The sequence below is a fragment of the Podarcis bocagei genome, assembly GCF_964188305.1.
Source record: "Podarcis bocagei genome assembly, chromosome: 8".
Lineage (NCBI taxonomy): Eukaryota > Metazoa > Chordata > Lepidosauria > Squamata > Lacertidae > Podarcis > Podarcis bocagei.
In genome coordinates this window covers 9,722,355-9,741,813 of record NC_138133.1, presented here as the reverse complement: position 1 = coordinate 9,741,813, position 19,459 = coordinate 9,722,355, and positions in this window count along the sequence as shown.

Sequence of the window (19,459 nt, the reverse complement as noted above, 5' to 3'; positions counted from 1 at the left end):
CGTGGCACCCCCAGAGAATCCAGCTGCAGCAGTGGCCCAGGTTGGTTTCCCATATCCTTTAGACAACTTGTAATACAATCACACAGATTGGCTTCTGACACAGCTAATGCTGCCCTGCTGTTCGCATTAAGATTTATTGCTGCTTTGCAATTTCCCTGATGTACAATAGCAGCAGGCCAAAACTAACACGCATGTTAGCAGGCTTACCAAGTGTTTGGGGGAAAGCCTTTTGGAACAGTCACTGGACATTTGCCATGTTAGGCGGCCACTCGGGTTACTTTAATGTAGGGCACAGAAAGGGTATACAAACACCCCTCTTGGCTCACTTCCAAGAGAGCTGTCTGCAGATCATGCCCTGAAGATCATGCCCTTTGACTGCACTGCACACACCTATTTAATGGAAGTTGGTTAAAGCATAACTGGCCTAGTCATCATAGCATTTTTGCCAACATTTTCAAGCTGCAAATTCAGATGCTCTGGGTGTACTTCGTGTGAAACTCCCAGTGGCGGACTTGGGTAATATGGTGCCCTGTGTGAGGCCAAAATTTGACACACGTGTACCCCAGCTCTTCCCTAAACTGGGTAAGAGAGGTGCAGGGCTTTGGGATGGAAGCATGAGGCTCAGGCAGGGTCATTGAGCCCTCACATCACCTTTCAAAGCTGGGAGAGTGGTAATTAGGCTTTGGGAAGAGGGAGGACTTTAGGAGCGCCTGTGCCTCCTTCGCCTCTTGGCTCAGTGCATGCGCAATGCTCACACAGCCCTAAATCTCACCCTGCCCTGGCACTCCTATTCTCTCTCAGAGGATCACTGCACATGCAACCCACCATTCCACACAGACAAGGGCTCTTCTTCATCAGCTTTCTGCCGTATCCATTTGTGGTAGGCTCAACTGCCATGCAGGACATAGTTTTCTATGCGTGGTGATAGCCAAATAGATAGCATGAAACAGAGGTGCAATGTGGCTCAAGCACATCCTTGCATCTACACTTGCACCATGTTGTTGTTGTTATTTAGTCGTTTAGTTGTGTCCGACTCTTCGCGACCCCCTGGACCAGAGCACGCCCGGCACTCCTGTCTTCCACTGCCTCCCACAGTTTGGTCAAACTCATGTTACTAGCTTCGAAAACACTGTCCAGCCATCTCCTCTTCTGTCATCCCCTTCTCCTTGTGCCCTCAATCTTTCCCAGCATCAGGGTCTTTTATTCTCATGAGGTGGCCAAAGTATTGGAGCCTTAGCTTCAGGAGCTGTCCTTCCAGTGAGCAATCAGGGCTGATTTCTTTCAGAATGGATAGGTTTGATTTTCTTGCAGTCCATGGGACTCTCAAGAGTCTCCTCCGGCACCATAATTCAAAAGCATCAATTCTTTGGCGATCAGCCTTCTTTATGGTCCAGCTCTCACTTCCATACATCACTACTGGGATCTCCTCCATGGATCACTGCCTTGTCATGGTGAAGGGGCTTGAATAACTCAGATAAGCTGTGAGCTATGCCGTGCAGGGCCACGCAAGACGGACAGGTCATAGTGGAGAGTTTTGACTAAACATGATCCACCTGGAGCAGGAACCGGCAAGCCACTCCAGTATCCCTGCCAAGAAAACTCCATGGACAAAAACAACTTGCACCAAGCTCACACCTATAGAAGGCTAGTTTGGGACACATTCTATCTAGGGAATCCCAAAATGCATGCACGGAGAAGTGTGTCTGTGCAAAGTCTCTCTGCAAATACCTGAAATGGACTGTGAAGCCCATTCCAGGTTCCACAACCCACTGCAGAGTTTGGGCGAAGCAGAATACATCCACGTATAGTTCCAGTAAAACTTTCTAGAGTGAAACAAGGAGGTTTTCCTCATCCCTGCTCAAAGTATGATGGGTGATAGATATCAAATTTGGTCGTGTTCAGAGCAGGCCCATTGCTATCAGTGGACTTACAGTAAGTGGTCCGTTTCCATTTAAGTAATCTGCTTGTTTGCTTGTTATTCTGAAAAATGAATCTAATAACTAAATACACTTCCAGGAGGAGATAGGGCTTCTGTTTGACCAGTCTGAACTGTGGGATAACTAAATGTGTTTGGAACTTAAATAAACAATACAAGTCACGGGGGCATGCATCAGAGATCAAAACCAGATGTGAGCCTCGAGTTCCTCCATGGGTCAATTCACACTAACAGCAGCTCTCAAGTGAGTGCATCTGGAGCTTGTAGGCTCATATCTGAGTAGTGCTCAGACTAATCTATTAGGACAGAACTGAAAGATCTACCTGGAGTCAGTGTACTTTGTGGAAATGCAGTGCTTCCCCCAGAAGAAGATGGGTTACCAAGTTGCTCAAATCATATACCCAATCCTTAGGTGGAAGCATGAGTTTTCATAAGTAATGCTTTCACCTGTGAGCATAGCACCCAAGCACACACAAAGCACCCTGAACCCTAGGTAAGTAAGGTTGCAAAGCCTTCTGATGTTCTAGACTCAGGTTCTGGACTCAGATAGTGTCACCTAAGAGCACAACATGGGTATTTGTTGGGTGGCGGAAGGCAGAACCTGATGTAACTTTGTGGGGGTTTTCCAAAGGTATCTCCATCTTATAGCCCGCTTTCTAGGAATTCTGTTATGTTTGCATTTTAATGCGGACTTCCTGGAACAATAATACAAACTGTGCACAAAAATGCTCATGTTAGTGGAAATAATATCCAAAAATGCATTCTATTAAGGAAAATTGCTTTGCAAAGATTAGGCAGAACCAGGCAGAGGGCCTTCTCGGTGGAACGCCCTCCCATCAGATGTCAAGGAAATAAACAACTATCTGACTTTTAGAAGACATCTGAAGGCAGGCCTGTTTAGGGAAGTTTTTAATGTCTGATGTTTTAGTGTGTTTTTGGTATTCTATTGGGAACTGCCCAGAGTGGCTGGGGAAACCCAGCCAGATGGGTGGTGTATAAAGAATAAATAATAATAATAATAATAATAATAATAATTATTATTATTATTATTATTATTATTATTATTATGCAAGTGTATGTATATCAGGAGAAATGCACACTAAAGTGCTGGTGAATTTTCCTGAGGACACACACACACACACACACACACACACACACACCACAAACTGATGCAAAAATGTGGTGAACTAAACTTCAGAATGGAAAGATACCTTCACCTGTGTGGTTCTCTCCCATGAAAAGAGATATAAAGACAGTGGCAAAGTGGGTAAGAGGACAAGTTTTACCATCTAGAATGGGCAAGGAGGCTGGTGGTGATTCTAGTTCCTCTGCAATTTTAACTTCATCCCTTGGAGAACTTGAGAAGGGGTCTAAAAGCTTGGGACGTTGGCAACACTAGGCTCATGGGTGTGATAGTAAAGGGACCCCTGACCATTAGGTCCAGTCGTGACCGACTCTGGGGTTTTGGCGCTCATCTCACTTTATTGGCCGAGGGAGCCGGCGTACAGCTTCCGGGTCATGTGGCCAGCATGACTAAGCAGCTTCTGGCAAACCAGAGCAGCGCACGGAAACACTGTTTACCTTCCCTCCAGAGTGGTACCTATTTATCTACTTGCACTTTGATGTGCTTTCGAACTGCCAGGTAGGCAGGAGCAGGGACCGAACAACGGGAGCTCACCCCATCACGGGGATTCGAACCGCCGGCCTTCTGATCAGCAAGTCCTAGTCTCTGTGGTTTAACCCACAGCGCCACCCGCGTCCCTCATGGGTGTGATACTGCTCTGCAATGGATTGTCTCTTTCTGTGTTTCTAAGTGTCTTCATGGATGAACACTGTACATTCCATTTGAAGTCACCAAGAAGGTTTTATGCAATAGATCTCCCAACAAAAACACTCAGGGTAATGAATGCATTTCAGGGCAAAAGCAGTCTTGTTTTCATTCTCAACAAAGAACTGAAATTAGTACTCATATTTGCCTTGTAATATAGTAACGCTGCTTTCCAAACAACCAAAACACAGAAGAAATTCAGCTGTGTTGGCAATACTGAAATCCTTTTATTATTGTTGGACTCGATTGTAAAAATTAGGCCAGATACGCAAATTACCAGCGCTAAACATAGTACAATGGCTGTCTGTAAAACTCTGAACAAACCACAATAGACAGTCATTTATTTGCTCAATACTTGCTGCCTTTGATGCATAATAAATTTCATAAAATATTTCCATCTTTACATAGAATTAAATGAATATGGGTTTACCACAATCAGGGGCAGATGAAGATTCAAATAACATGTTTGTCTTCATCAACAGTGTGGCAGATACCATTATACAATAATATCCCACACTTCTGCAAGTTGATTGTTTTATTGTATGGTTTTTTTATTGTAATGTATTGTTCCTTTTTCTGATTTTATGGTTTGCTTTATGCTCATAAAATTTGTTAGAGAATGTTTATGTGGCAAAAGACTAATGAGCAAAATAAAAACATGTTTGTAAAATAATATATATTTATATGTACATTTTTATGTATAAATAAAATTTTATATATAGCACCACTTTCCTTCACTTAAGAGTCGTGCAACAGGTACTGCTATTGGAATCCCCCCCCCCCAATAATTTTTATTGGGTTTTACATTTTTGTCACAATCACAACAAATTAAAAACAAATTAAATTGCCAGCTCCTACCACCACCCTGACTTCCCTCAACTTTTTTGCATATTGACTTTTCTTGCTATATTATGCTTTTATATTATATTCTTTAAATTGAATGTTATTATGTTTTTATCATTTTAACATCACCTTTGTAATTTCTGTATTAATTTTGTTAATTGTGTTTACTCAAAACCTGCTAGTGAGTCCATTTCTTTACATTGTTTCCGTAAATACAACATATATGGTTACCAGTCTCCTTTAAAATCTCTTATTGTCTTTCGGTTAACTTCACCATTTCAGCATATTACATCAGTTTTTCTTGCCATTGTTCTTGGAATTTGAGTTTGCTGAATTATGCTCCATTGGCAAATTGTCTTCTTTCTCTCTCCACAGTAATCTGAAATTATTCCATGGTCACTGATCTTTCTGAATTTTTTTAGTAACAGTATGGAATCATTTGCCAGTTGACTCCCTCTCCCCTTAAGATTGCTCTGGAATAGCTCGATCCAAGAAGATCAAACCGATCCATTCTGAAGGAAATCAGCCCTGAGTGCTCACTGGAAGGACAGATCCTGAAGGTGAGCCTCCAGTACTTTGGCCACCTCATGAGAAGAGAAGGCTCCCTGGAAAAGACCCTGATGTTGGGAAAGATGGAGGGCACAAGGAGAAGGGGACAACAGAGGACGAGATGGTTGGACAGTGTTCTCGAAGCTACCATCATGAGTTTGACCAAACTGCGGGAGGCAGTGGAAGACAGGAGTGCCTGGCATGCTCTGGTCCATGGGGTCATGAAGAGTCGGACACGACTAAACAACTAAACAACAACACCTTCTGACCTAGGAGTAATCCCCATTGAATTTATCTGAGTCCCTTCTTTGGGTGCCTCCTCCACTTAGGGGTCTGGAGATAGGCCAACACAAGAAAGGGCCTTTTCTTTGGTGGTTCTCCACTTATGGAATGCTCTCCCCAGGGAGTCTTACCTGGAACCTTCATCACATATCTTTAGGCACCAGGCAAAAACATTTCTCTTTAATCAAGTCTTTGGCTTTGGCTGATTAACATTCTATGTTCTTCTATATGTGTTTGTGGGCGTTATTGGTTTGTTTTTATTATGCACTTTATGTTCTCATTTTGTATGTTTATGCTGCAAACCACCCTGTGATGTTTGGATGAATTACAAATTAAATACATAAACGCCAGTGGGATGTCCTTCTGAGTAGGCTTGTATAGAAATGTAATGAGTACAGTGCATGCTTAAGCAACAAAACATTTAACCACGCAACCACCATTCTCAAAGTATGATAGACCACACACAGTTCTACTGAGTTCATCTTACTGTGGGAATGTTCAGGGAGGCAGGATAGGCTATATTGTTTAATTATATCCTTCCCAACTTGTGTTAACAAGTTCTATAATTTAGCAGAGTGACATTCCCCTTTTTAAACTTGTACAGCGGATAACGTCTTTGCCAGGCTTTTTTAAGCCTCAAAAATAAATTTCCTGTTAATTCCCTTTTATTCCCTCAAAAAAGATTAGACACGACACAGCCTTGTATAAAAGTATAAAAGAGTTTACTCACACACATTCTGTTCACAGATGGATCCCAGAAGGCAGACTTAGGTTACAAAATATATACACCTGGAATCTATCCCCTAAGGAGATAGTTCCTTTGTCTTCTCTTTGCTGCAAGCCAAGAGAGCATCTCAGACTAAGAAGATGTTGCTTCTTTGAGTAATGGAGTCAGAGAGAGAGATGGCTGCCTCCCCTGAGGTATTTTGTTACCTGCACAGGTGAGGCCACAGCCACCTCTGGTCACATGCAGAGGAAGTCTGTCCCAGCCCAGGAGGAAACAGGAAGTTCCAACTGGCTGGTCCAGACATCCCCTTTATGTCCACTCTAGGAATGTTGTATTTGACTGCTCTGTGTTTCACACCCCACACTTACAAATGTGAAAATGCAAGGGCAATTTGCATGCTCTTCCCAACATGCACAGAATGTTTAAGATTTGTTGTACCTGTCCATGTGGTCTGTTCATCTGGGCTTGGCATATGATGCATAAAAAAAGAAGAAGAAGCCAATTCTGTGATTCTATTAAGTCAATTTTCTGGTCCAGCATTGCCAAATAATAGTCAAGTATTTTTAGATTCACAGAATTGAAAGGGACCTTGTGGGCCATCTATTCTGACTCAATGAAGGAAATCTAGAGCAATAGCACCCCAGCTTCTGCTTTAAGAGCTCTGGCAGATCAAGTTATAGCACTGGTTGATTAGAACGATAAATAAGAATAAAGAAACGTATGCTGATTACAAAAAGTACTATTTTCTGGAAGACTCCAGGCTAGCATCCTAATTTAATGTTGTGAACCGCCCTGAGATTTGCAGGTGAAAGGTGGTATACAAATTTACTAAATAGTAACAATAATCCCTCGGGACATGGGTGGCTCTGTGGGTTAAACCACAGAGCCTAGGACTTGCCGATCAGAAGGTTGGCGGTTCGAATCCCTGCGACGGGGTGAGTTCCCATTGCTCGGTCCCTGCTCCTGCCAACCTAGCAGTTTGAAAGAACAGAAAAGTGCAAGTAGATAAATAGGTACCGCTCCGGTGGGAAGGTAAACGCCGTTTCTGTGCGCTGCTCTAGTTCACCAGAAGTGGCTTAGTCATGCTGGCCACATGACCTGGAAGCTGTACACCAGCTCCCTTGGCTAATAAAGCGAGATGAGCGCCGCAACCCCAGAGTTGGCCATGACTGGACCTAACAGTCTGGGATCCCTTTACCTTTAACAATAATCCCACAGAACAGGAGTCAGCAAACTTTTTCAGCAGCAGCTTGTCCACTGTCCCTCAGATCTTGTGGGGGGCCAGACTATATTTTGAAGGGGGAAAAAAATATGAATGAATTCCTATGGCCCATAAATAACCCAGAGATGCATTTTAAATAAAAGGACACATTCTACTTATGTAAAAACACGCTGATTCCCGGACCATCCGGGGGCTGGATTTAGAAGACGATTGGGCTGGATCCAGCCCCCGGCCTTAGTTTGCTTACCCATGCCACAGAACATGCCACCAGAATACATGGAGGTGCCTCCTTTCAACAGGCAAATTCCTTAGATTCTGTAACACTTGTGTGTCTCTGGGGTGACAGCTTTTTGTATAATAATAATAATAATAATAATAATAATAATAATAATAATAATTTATTATTTATACCCCGCCCATCTGGCTGAGTTTCCCCAGCCACTCTGGGTGGCTCCCAATCAAGTGTTAAAAACAGTACAGCGTTAAATATTAAAAACCTCCCTGAACAGGGCTGCCTTAAGATGTCTTCTGAATGTCGGGTAGTTGTTTATCTCTTTGACATCTGGTGGGTGGGCGTTCCACAGGGTGGTCGCCACTACCGAGAAGGCCCTCTGTCTGGTTCCCTGTAGCCTCACTTCTCACAATGAGGGAACTGCCAGAAGGCCCTCGGCGCTGGATCTCAGTGTCTGGGCTGAATGATCAGGGTTGAGACGCTCCTTCAGGTATACTGGGCCGAGGCCGTTTAGGGCTTTCAAGGTCAGCCGCAACACTTTGAATTGTGCTCGGAAATGTACTGGGAGCCAATGCAGATCTCTCAGAACCGGTGTTATGTGGTCCCAGCGGACACTCCCAGTCACCAGTCTAGCTGCCGCATTCTGGATTAGTTGCAGTTTCCGGGTCACCTTCAAAGGTAGCCCCACGTTGAGCACATTGCAGTAGTCCAAGCGAGAGATAACTAGAGCATGCACCACTCTGGCAAGACAGTCCGTGGGCAGGTAGGGTCTTAGCCTGCGTACCAGGTGGAGCTGGTAGACAGCCACCCTGGACACAGAATTAACCTGTGCCTCCATGGACAGCTGTAAGTCCAAAATGACTCCCAGGCTGCGCACCTGGTCCTTCAGGGGCACCGTTACCCCATTCAGGACCAGGGAGTCCCCCACACCCGCCCGCTCCCTGTCCCCCCAAAACAGTACTTCTGTCTTGTCATGTTAACGGGAAAATCTGAGGGCTCCCTTGGACAAAAACAAAGATACCAACCAGGATAACTTGGAGCAAAACAGCAGCCTGTAGGCTTGGCCTTTATTGAACTGTTGCAACAGGGTGCTTCCCTCACTTGCAGGAGAGAGGAAGGACACAGAAAAAATGGTGTGCAAAGTCTTATAAAGACTTTTGAAATTCCCATCCTGTAGATCAAGACCACCCCCAGAAACATCATACATACATCACAGAAAGGAGGGGTTGAGGGAGGAGTTGTGGTGGTAACCTGAGTGTCCTGTCACCTGGCTGGTTCCCCCTTTCCCCCTCCCCATGAGTACTTTCCAGGTGACAGAGGGGAGTTTGCAGTTTCCTGCTCCCAGAGGGAAGAGCTGATTATTGTCCTTTGTTCTAGTCCGTGATGAATCCACTCCCATATGCAAGTTCTTTGTGATATTGATGGTCTTCTGTCTAGGACATCAGGGTTGGCATAGCAACTGGGCAGGGCTCCTGTGGATGTGCTGGTATGCTGAAGGGATTATGGCTGCCCTGTATCAAACCTTCCCCATTTTGTAGTCCTTCCTTCATGGAGTAAAATAAAAGTGGAACAGTGCAAATCCGATGTATGGTTGATTTTCTATGAATTTATAACAGAAGTGTAGCATATGTAGTGTGTGAGTGTGAGTGTGTGTGAAGTTTGTACAAACTGAATGATTTTTTTGGGGGGGTGTTCCTGCTACAGTTAGGATTCAACCTCAATCTGTTAGCCGCCATCCATCCTCCATGTTCGTTTCCTGCTTCCTTGTATGTTTGTTTCCTGCTTCCTTCAGAACCAAGTGCCTGCAATTCTTGCACGTGGCCAGTAGGAGAATCAGTCTGGTGCCTTGTGCCATAACTGGGCAACCTCTTGGGAGACAACTGCAAGGCTAGGAAAGTGGTACCTTGCTCCTGAATTGGGTCGTGCATATGTGTGACCCTGACTCCTACCGGATTGTCATCACCCTGCCACACTGGCGAAGAATCTGCAGCTGAAAATGAGAGGTGTTGATTTGATACTTGCAAAAAAGAACGCCAAACAAGGGAAGGGGTTTCAGCTCAGCCTTAAGGAAAATGCAGTTTGGCTTTGAAAGGGATCTCACTTCCTATGACTTTTCCGGCAAGAGAGAGAACATTATGCCTCTTCTGCCGGCGAGACCTAGACTTGACCTGTCCATACAGCTACGCAAATAGTCACCCAAATTTCCCATCCCGAGTTGAGCACACTCTTAACGGGCTGCCATTAGAGCCATCATGTTACCGAAGCAGTCAAGGGATAATCAAAGGCTGCTTGTGTTGCAGCCCGCCTGCTGCTCTGTTTCGAAGAAAATGGGCTCCTGAAAAAGGAAATGTCACACCATGGTGTGAAGATAAACAGAGGTATATCTTTGGAGTAGAAGGCAGAGCCTGTGGAAAGAGGGACTGTAAATGACTTTGATTCCCCCTGGTGTGATGAATCATGGAGTCGCAAATCCTTTTTAGCTAATTGCTATCAGCTTGTGAGATTCCACCCCCCACCCCCCCACCCCCTTCCATGTTCAATATCAATTTTCAGGGCCAAGGGAGATAACACCTCTCCCCTGAGTCCACTGGCAACTCACCAGTAATACATAAAACACACACACACCCTGAACTAGCACCACTTAGCAATCGAAAGAGGGAAGTCATCTAATATGCAGCTGCCCCTGTTAACTAAAAGGAAGAATATTAGGAAGAAATACAAGACATAACCAGGCTCTCCAGCGCTAAAATGCCCATGACCTTCCTGTGAAAGCTGTCCCTTCTTTGTAAATTCATTGATAGCTCAGCCAGGAAGCACACAAAAAAGAGAGAGATGCTCGTATGCAGAAATACTAGGAAAGGTCTCTTGAAGGACATGATGTTGCATTTACAGCCTAATCTTATCAGACCCTCCATCAGCACATGCATATATACAGAGGGGTATGAGGACTTGAATTGGCTGAGTCACCTAAAGAACTTTGGACCTTGGCCACAGTTACATTTCCTCCACTCTTTCCAGGCATGGTCCATACTTAAAAGCTCAGTGCCCAAGCAATTCCACCCTCCGCGTGCAAAAACCCGCTCTTTAAAGTTCAGTTGTAACAAACATCAATCCGCGGAAAAACTGCATTGATGTTTGCTGCAGAGGAGCTTTAAAGAGTAGGTTTTTGCAGGGAACGCTCAGGGCAAGAACGGTGCTTGGACACTGAGCTTTTGAGCATTGACTGGTGCCTGGATAGAGCAGGGCAAAAGGTCAGTGTGCCTAAGCCCTTACACTGCCATTGGCTCCACTCTACAATATATCAATTAATAATAATAATAATAATAATAATAATAATAATAATAATAATAATAATAATAATTTTTATTTATATCCCGCCCTCCCCAGCCAAAGCCGGGCTCAGGGTGGCTAACAACAATAAAATAATACAACATTCTAAAATCATTTCACTATAAAATTAATTCAAATCAAATTGATGACAACCATTAGGCTAAAGTTCTGAGAAGATTGCCAAAGCAGGGAGTCAGGCTGTGCCCTGGCCAAAGGCCTGGTGGAACAGCTCTGTCTTGCAGGCCCTGCGGAAAGATGTCAAGTCCCGCAGGGCCCTAGTCTCTTGTGACAGAGCGTTCCACCAGATTGGAGCCGCAGCCGAAAAAGCCCTGGCTCTGGTTGAGGCCAGCCTAACCTCTCTGGGGCCTGGGACCTTCAGGATGTTTTTGTTTGAAGACCGTAAGTCCTCTGTGGGGCATACCAGGAGAGGCGGTCCCATAGGTACGAGGGTCCTAGGCCGTATAGGGCTTTAAAGGTTAAAACCAGCACCTTAAACCTGATCCTGTACTCCACCGGGAGCCAGTGCAGCTGGTATAGCACTGGGTGAATGTGATCTCGCAGCGAAGACCCCGTAAGGAGTCTCGCTGCAGCATTCTGCACCCGCTGGAGTTTCTGGGTCAGTCTCAAGGGCAGCCCCACGTAGAGCGAGTTACAATAATCCAGTCTGGAGGTGACCGTCGCGTGGATCACAGTGGCTAGGTCAGGGCGAGAGAGGTAAGGAGCCAACTGCTTAGCCAATTGTTGAGATGTGCTGGATTTCCTGCATCTTCCTCTGCGCAATCCTGCTGCATTTCTCGGAGCAATGCATCAGGCTTGCAGTGCTTCTGAAGTGGAGCTGCTCAATGTCAGATGTAGCCCACGGGCCATGTATTGTGTTCTATACTGTCCCTCCCCCTTTGTCAGTCTCAAGCAGGAGATCTAGCGCCCGGAAGGCCATCACACAGAGATGGCAAGATGTGTTTGGCTTGGTGGGTCGCAAGATGTGCAGAGTTCATTTAGTGACTTTCCCTCTGGTGGTTGCTCTAGCTGGAGGGTGAGAAATTCATCATAGTGATGCTAATAATCTTGTCAAATATAGCATCTAGACTGGCTGTAACCTTTTGGTAAACCTGCTTAGCTACCAGCTGTTTCTGCACTTTTAAATCCATCCATTTTAAGACAATCACCATCAGCCACACAGGGCTTATTTTTTCCAGCCACGGGCATCAGTGGAAAAGACAGTGCTGTGCCATAGCTCAGGTGGGCCATAGGCAGCTAAGTATATCGGAGTTTTGAGGCCTGGAGCTTTTACATTTATTCAGATTTGTCTTAAGAGACAGATTAAAAATGGCTCCAAGTGCCTCTCCTTTAGAGGATAATCTAGGGACAGTCACTAGCCTGTTTTGTACTAGGAACCTCTCTGAGAAGGCGGTTTTGGGTTGCCTTGATACAGGTTTGAAGAGTCATCGACACTTACAGTGGGAAGGACCTTGGAGATTACCTTGTCTAAACGCTTCACTCAGAATAAGACTTGTACTTCTGGACGCAGATGCAGAATTCTTGTCTACAGCTGGGATTTTCTGGAAATCTTGATGTTGAGTTTATCCACATGGATTTTGACAAGATTTCTCCTTGATTTCAATAAGAAGCCTGCTGTTGTTTTACCACAAACACTAAAAATATTAACAATTTCCACACATTGTAGTCACTGTTATACGTATGCTATTTTATACAGTGCTCTATTGTTTTGGTAAAAAATTCAGTGCCAGCGCTCATATATTGATAAAAGTGCCATGGGCAGCAAAAAAAGAGACATCTTAAGCATTATACCTGTAGGTACTGTCACACACCAAAAAGCCCGGATTATATGTCTATTATATGCATATGGTCTCCAGGTTTCCTAAAATAAACAGCAACAATCGTACAACTGAATAAAATTGTGTATGTACTTATAGTTACAAAACTGTATTGCAGAAGTATGGTACTGCGTAGGGTGTGACTATTTCATACACATTCAAGTACTACCAACTTTACTGTATGCTTGTGAAACATGGACCACTTATAAATACCATCTCCAACTCCTTGAAAGATCCATTAACAGTGTCTCCGAAATTTTTTACACATCACTTGGGAAGACAAGCGAACTATTACCAGTACAGTGGTACCTCAGGTTACATACGCTTCAGGTTACATATGCTTCAGGTTACAGAGTCTGCTAACCCAGAAATAGTACCTCGGGTTAAGAACTTTGCTTCAGGATGAGAACAGAAATCGCGTGGTGGCAGCGCAGCAGCAGCAGGAGGCCCCATTAGCTAAAGTGGTGCTTCAGGTTAAGAACAGTTTTAGGTTACGAACGGACCTCCGGAACAAATTAAGTACGTAACCAGAGGTACCACTGTATATTGGAAGAAGCAAAGATTACCAGTGTTGAAGCAATGATTCTTCAACATCAACTTCGTTGGACTGGTCATGTTGTGTGGATGCCTGATTATCATCTTTCAAAGCAACTACTCTATTCCAAACTTTAAAATGGAAAGCGTAATTCTGGTGGTCAACAAAAGAGGTTTAAAGATTCTCTCAAGACAAATCTTTTAAAAACGTAGTGTAAACACCAACAATTGGGAAACACTTGCCTGCGAGCGCTCCAAGTGGAGAACAGCCTTTACCAAATGTGTCATGGGCTTTGAAGACACTTGAACTTAGGATGCAAGGGAGAAACGTGCTAAGAGGAAGGCACGCTTGGCAAATTCACACTGTGACCAGCTCCTGTCTGGAAACCAATGTCCCCACTGTGGAAGGACGTGTGGATCCAGAATTGGCCTCCTCAGTCACTTACGGACTCATTGTTAAAACCGTGTTTATGGAAGACAATCGTACTCAGCTACGAGTGATCACCAAAGAAGAAGAATATTCCCTCATATAATATTGTGTATAATTTTGCATATATTGCAGTAAGTTGGGCTTTATTTAAAAACAACAGCAACTGACCATGCATAAGTGGCTTAAACAAGAGATACAAGACATGGTCCAATGTAGGCAAGCAGTGAGAATAAAGCAGAGAGAAGGAAGATCATGCATGCCAACTTGAGCTCTTTGAAGGAAAGGTGGAATCCAAGTGTAATAAAATAATAATAATAATAATAATAATAATAATAATAATAATAATAATAATAATAATGAAACAAAATATTTGGTCTGAACCATCATAGATATTTCTTATAACCTGGGAAGGAAGGAGTCCATTAGTGGTGGCTGGTTTCTTACAAGCCTTTTATATGGCCTGGTCATTCCTCTTAAAAGGAAACACTTGCACTTAATGCTGGAGAAATGTGAGTGGCAGCAGATCAATGAGGAATTCTGAAATTGTGAAAATCAACAGAGAGGAAAGGGACTCTAGGAACAACTCCTGAGTTTCCGAGTAACATCATGTCCAGTGGCTCACTTGTGTTAATGTAGGACTTGCTAATGTGCCTACAGGTGTGCTAAGAGGATGTGTCAGAATAAAAGCAGCTCTTTGCTTGAGCCCAGAAAGGAAATTGGTGTTTACTCTTGTCTGGGGGGTTTTAGGCTATAAATCTGATGAGAAAGCTCTAATGTCCTGCAGAATATCTAGCATCTGCAGAATATCTGTCCTGCAGATGCCTATCCAGTTCATCAGTGCACAGACCAAAAAACCATGGCATCTTTAAAAGAAATTGGGTGCAGAGCAGCAATGAGAGTGATTCATACACATCCTGGTGCAGCCAGTGTCCAGATTTGCACAGAAGGAGAATTTCACTGTCTGCATCTCTAGTTGGATGAGGAGCCACACACGCAAATAGACACAGCTACCACCATGGTCTGCCCCACTGTTGGTCCCTTCAGATGAACATCTGAATTCCATGGGGTTTATCATTGCCATTACCTGTGCTATGTGAGGCATTCACTCATTCTTATCTCTGTGGTAAGACCCTGCATCAGTTTTTGCTACCCTATTCCAACCATCAAATGTGTCAGAATAAAAAGGCCTTGGATTTCTTTCATATACTCTAAAAATAGGACCATTAACCCACTTCTTCAAGGAAATCAATCAAGATCTTGGGACTATCACCAAGAAGGCCAAGCTCATCTGAGCAACCATCCCAGAACCTTTGATGGATGGGATGTTGAGCATAGCCTTATTTGAAGAGTTGAATGAGAAAGTGCACGCAGGAACAGACCCTCTCTGAGACCTGGAGCCCCAGTCTATTTAGCAAGCCATTCCTTGCCTATAGGAGTATCTGGGTCTTTGTAATTTAAAAGGTAGTCATACTTTGGGTTACGAACGCTGCGGATTGTGCATTTTCGGGTTGCGGACCATGCCGAACCCGGAAGTACCAGAATGGGTTACTTCCAGGTTTTGGCGCTTGTGCATATGCAGAAGCACCAAATGACATCACACGCATGTGCAGAAGCGCCAAATTGCATCACGCGCATGCACAGACACGGCGCTTCAGGCTGCGAACGCTGCGGGTTGCCAATGTGCCTCTCGCATGGATCACGTTCGCAACCTGAGGTAAGAGACATAGGTAAAGGTAAAGGGACCCCTGACCATTAGGTCCAGTTGTGGCCTACTCTGGGGTTGTGGCACTAATCTCGCTTTATTGGCTGAGGGAGCCGGCGTACAGCTTCTGGGTCATGTGGCCACCATGACTAAGCTTTCTACTGGCGAACCAGAGGAGCGCACGGAAACGCCGTTTACCTTCCCGCCGGAGTGGTACCTATTTATCTACTTGTGCTTTGACGTGCTTTCGAACTGCTAGGTTGGCATGAGCAGGGACCGAGCAATGGGAGCTCACCCCGTTTCAGGGATTCAAACCACTGACCTTCTGATCGGCAAGTCCTAGGCTCTGTGGTTTAACCCGCAGCGCCACCCGATAGGGGTAAGCTTATTGCAGCCAAACTGTCCAGAAGGTGAGACACCCTGCTCACTAAGGATATTGTGAATCTGTGGTTTCCCACCTTGTCCAAAAATCTGATCTTTGTTGTAACAGATAAGGGTAACAGGTTTGATATGTCACAATGATAACTGCACATACGATGATCAGGCCTGCCTAGAGATGTCTGTGCTTTTGAATGGGGAACAAGATGTGCGATGAGGTCTACTGTTGCAGACAACAGGTGTGTCGTGTGCAGCAGTGATTCAGATCTGTACTGCAAAACAGCATCTCCTCTTTTGTGGGTGAGTGCTCTAAAAACACAATGCCAGCATTCAGAAAGGCAAAAATATATCTGTGGAAATAATAAAGGGAGGGCTTTTGCTAATCCCTGATATTTATTCCCTTAGCAGTGAATAAACTGAGCCATCAGACCTGCACACCTCACATTTATGCTGCTGTCAGGGAGCCCCTGGGGCATAGCTGGGCTGCGCAGGATCAGGCCACCAGACTGTGAATTTAATGGGAGGTTGCTAAATGAGGCTTTTTCTAAAAACAAAAACAAAATAAATGGCATTCTTTTCTTCCTCAGGGAGATCTAGAGGCAGTGGTTTTTGCCTTTGAACATCCTCAAGTCAACCATCAAGAAAAGGTGATGAAGGTTAGGGAGGCTCCCCTGACATTTGGAGCCCTGGCATCAGCCTTTGCAATTATGGGCCACCTTTCTAGCAGATGGTAATTGAAAAGTGCGACCCACATGGGCTCCAGTCAATAATGGCGTCAGCATACAAATGACACTTAGCTTCCCTCACTCACCATCCTCTGTTCTCCCTCTTCACCTTTTATCCTTCTCAGCTTCGCGACTTAATCCACTCTAATGAGGTGAGCTTTATTGCCAAAAGGACAGCAGCTACCATAGCTCTCTATCCCGGCACCACAGGGTTTGCGAGGAAGTCAAAATAAAAGAAGTGACTTTGTAAGTCTTCCAGGAAGGAGGACAATGTAGGCTTTGAAAAGTTACTGCGCAGCCTTTTCAACTGTGGGCTGCTGTTTTTTCCTCCCTCCATCCCTGCCCAGGAATACTTTCAGGCTCGCTAAGATGCAGCCATCATTAAGGCAACATCAAGCCAAGGTGGTCAAGGTATTGACTTCATTGTTGCGCAGGCTTCACCTGGCTTGAAGGCCATTACTGCCAGCCACATGTCACTCTTTACGAACAGTAGGCAACAGCCGATATCAGGAACTGTGTGAATTTCATTTACTCCCCCCCACCCAGGTTTCTCTGGTCCCAGTAGACTGCTTAAAGGTAGCCAAATGGCACGATTTCACACACAAACACACAGAGAAAGTATTGCATAAAGTTGAATGCTTTCAAGTAAACAACCAAAAAGGGGAGTGATGGGTATTTTAATCTTTTATTTATTTATTTTGCTTTATTGAGTGTTCCCCCACCCAACCTTTTGGCAGCCACTCGCAGTCAATATAGAAAACCCCATCTATTCACATGTATGGCAGAGTATAGCATGGCAAAGAGAGTCCACTTCACTGCTGTGCTTTTGTCATTATATTTCATTGTTGTTGTTTCTTAAAGTTACTTATGCTTTTCAGGTTTATACCTTTCACTAATTTTACAATCATTTTAACATTTCAAAACATGACTTCTTTCCCCCTCTTTCTGCGGTTCCTTATATTTATTTTTAATATCTTTTGTATATCCAAATTAACTTAATTTGCTCATTTATTCAGCTACTTTAAATATATACTCTTATAAAACTGCAGGTTATTACAATAATCCTGCCAATGTTCTTATCTGTTTACAATTTATCTGTAAATATTCAATAAACTATTTCCATTCTTTTATAAAAAGTTTGTTATGTTGATTTCTTATTCTTCTGGTAAGTTCCGCCATTTCTGCATATTCCATAAGTTTTTGTATCCATTCTTCCTTTGCCGGGACTTCTGCTCCTTTTCATTTTGCAGCGAGTAGCATTCTTGATGCTGTAGTAGCTTACATGAATAAGTTTCTATACAGTTCAGGTAGTTCTGTCCCTATACAGCGGACCCTAGAGTTACATACTGCTCTGGATACGTAACCTTCGGGTTGCGAATGTGGCAAACCCGGAAGTGTATACTTCTGGGTTGCACCGCACGCGCACGCACAGAAGCACTCTATCGCGCTGCGCGCATGCACAGAAGCGCTGTATCATTCTGCGTGTGTGCACAGAAGCAGCGCCTCCGGTTATGGACTTTTCAGGTTAAGTACAGACCCCTGGAACAAATTTAATTCATATCTGGAGGGTCCACTAAAGAAAAGCTTCTGGATTTTTTTACAAACTTTATTTTAAACATCCTTTTCAGTTCATTATATATCATTTCCCAGTAAGCTTTAACCTTACTACAAGACCACCACATATGATTAAAAAGAACCTTCTTTCTCTTTACATTTCCAGCACTTATTTGATTTAGATTTATACATCCCCCCCCCTTCCGATTTACTCGGTGTTAGATACCATCGATATATCCTTTTCATATAATTTTCTCTTAGACCATAACATGCTGTAAATTTTATATCCATATTCCACTATCATTAGTTTGTCAATATATTTCAAGGCAGATCTGTGCACAGATTGCAAGTTTGCGTACTCAGCTGCACACAATGTGTGCCACCCTCCCACCCCACCACTGCAATTTTGAGGGTTAAAGATTGCACATTAAAAGACAAAAAATGGTGCAATGGGCACATGCAAGCTGCACTTAAATCAGTAGTTGGCAACCTTTTCAGAACCAGGACCTACTTTCACTCTGGCCTGAAACGTGGTTGCTATTTGACCCTCTGCCTTGTTTATTTGCATCATTTATGTTTTTCTCCTCTTCGCCACTTTCCCTATATTTCCTCCTCTCTCGCCTTCTGCCTTTTCCCTAAACCTCTAGGGCAACCCACCTTAAGTGGAAGCACTACACAGTGGGCTTTTGCAGAGCAATGATTTAGATCTTATGGCAAAGGTGCGTCCCTGAAGCGAAGGACTGCAGTGTAGTGGCGGCATGTGTGCAGAGGGTTCCAAGTTTAATCCCTGGCATCTCCAGTTGAAAGGGTCAGGGAGCAGGCAGAGAATAAGACCTGCATCAGAGCTGCAGTGTTGCCAATTAATGTGGACCAAATTGGACTCAATGGATAAATAGTCCAACCCAGTGCTTTTTTGGGGTGGATATAAAGATGTGCTGCAGCTGACAAAATGGCTGCCAGCAAACAAAAATACAGTCATACCTCGGGTTACAGACGCTTTAGCTTACAGATGCTTCAGGTTACAGACTCCACTAACTCAGAAATAGTACCTCGGGTTAAGAACTTTGCTTCAGGATGAGAACAGGATGAGAACAGAAATCGTGCGGCAGTGGTGCAACAGCAGCAGGAGGCCCCATTAGCTAAAGTGGTACCTCAGGTTAAGAATAGCTTCAGTTTAAGAATGGACCTCCAGAACGAATTAAGTTCTTAACCCGAGGTACCACTGTAGGTGGTGGTACTTTGCTGTTTTTGGCTATTTTCAAAGCTCAAACAACAACAACAACTTTGCCCCCCCCCAAAAAAAAGCACAATAAAATGGCAACTATGGGGTTGCGGTGCTCATCTCACTTTCA